Source organism: Vollenhovia emeryi, unplaced genomic scaffold (genome assembly GCF_000949405.1).
Source record: "Vollenhovia emeryi isolate VEMERY1.0 unplaced genomic scaffold, V.emery_V1.0 DF939425.1, whole genome shotgun sequence".
Classification (NCBI taxonomy): Eukaryota; Metazoa; Arthropoda; class Insecta; order Hymenoptera; family Formicidae; genus Vollenhovia; species Vollenhovia emeryi.
The window spans coordinates 4,882-6,712 of record NW_011966941.1 but is presented as its reverse complement, the minus strand read 5'-3'; positions in this window follow the sequence as shown (position 1 = coordinate 6,712).

Here is a 1,831-nt window from a genome sequence, read left to right as displayed (position 1 = left end):
CCTCAGTGCTCCCGACTGTACCAACTTAAATGAATAAAAGAAGATAAAGGTAACATACAGAAAAGTGCGAGATTCAAAACTTAACACGAACGTACTCAGAGATCCTTACACTGAATGAACACACAAAACGGTGCGTGATATTTTTTTATTCATAAATCGCATCTAACTTATCTAATATTTCCTTAGATGATAGAGTTTTCCACAAGCGTAATCTGTAAGTAGTTCATAGCCGGTGGTAGTTACGACTGCTGTGCTAAGTGTATACTACGAATGAGAGGAATAGCAGAATTTCAAGTAATGTATGCTTACCGAAAGCATGTGATCGATTTCCAAGATCACATAGATGGCAAATATTGTTTGATTTGCAGAACTGCATTATTTCTGATTTTTCCATGTAATATGTGCCCAATTTGTACACACTAGAAAAAACAGTATAAAGTGTATGCGAGCAACATGAATCGTGACATTCTATCCTAAGAAGATTTGAATAGAAGATAGCGAGTCGGAAGAATATTTGGAAGAAGACGTCTTGGAATTTCTCGATGATCCACAAGCATTGAAGGATCTGCTACAGCAAATCTCTCTTCGGTAAAGTTTTTAGGCGATCGAGAACTCGGGTGTGATAAAGTCACGTGCAAGTACTCCATAAAAGAGTGAAAAAGACTTTAGTTCGACAACATGGAACAAGATCTGGTGGCTCGAATCGACGAGGTCGCTACCATAGGCGACTATCTCTCACTGTGATCGCTATTATAATCACTGTCATTCGATAACAGATGATTCTCGTCCTCCATACTCTTTTTAAAAAAGACTAATTTCGGTGATTATTTAATATTGAATATTTCCCAAGTCGCTCTTTTTACATTCGCCGAAACCAATTCACTCGACTGACGGACTTTGAAATGCAGAACTGTAAGCTAACCTGATATGTATATTTTTCACCCCCTCTTTGTCTTTTTCGACCAGATCTTCAATTTTGGGTATAGTCTGCACACAAAATGTTATCCTTATGACACTTGACCATGTTTTCTCTTTTTTGCTGCTCTTCCTAAACTCACGGCTGAGCGTCAGATTCTTTAACCGATGCGTAGAATCGATACTCGAAGACAGGATACTATTTAGTTCATATTATTTATAAATATTATAAATAGAAGCCATATTTTGATTATTTGAAATAGAAATTATTTCAATACATAATAATCCTTTGACTTTCTTTATCCACTTATATTTCCTACATCTCGTTGACGCTGTCTTCCCGGCTGGCATCGTCGTCAGAGTCGATGCAAAATTCCAACAATTTTCAAATATCACATCCACCGTAACGGATAATAAAAATGCGCCGAATGTAATACGCGCTAATTGCTTTAACGAAAAATCAACTTGTGGATTGTGAGCTATAATGTTCGAGAAATAATAAATGAGCTGCTAGCTTTAGTTTTTTATTAAAAATATAAGAAAAACATAAATAAATCATTGTTCCAAAAATAAATTATTTTTTCGTTACACTCTTTTCCTTATGTGCGCTAGTACGATAGAAAATGTAGAGAAATCGTAGACATTTTCTAAACTATTTGTTTGTTACATTTACAAACTGCAATTATACAGGGTGTTACAGAGCAACCGTATCAGGCGTTAATTTGGAAAAATATGCATTTTGGTGAAAAATGTTTCAGACAAAAATTGTTTGGTTTCGAGGGTGACATAAGATGGTGACATTAATTTGACCTTGAATAATTGCTTGAAGGTCACGTGAAAGTCACCTTCAATTTTTTTTAATGGAACCCCCTATTGTTCCTTAAACTATCTTATTCTACTAATTAATATGAACAAC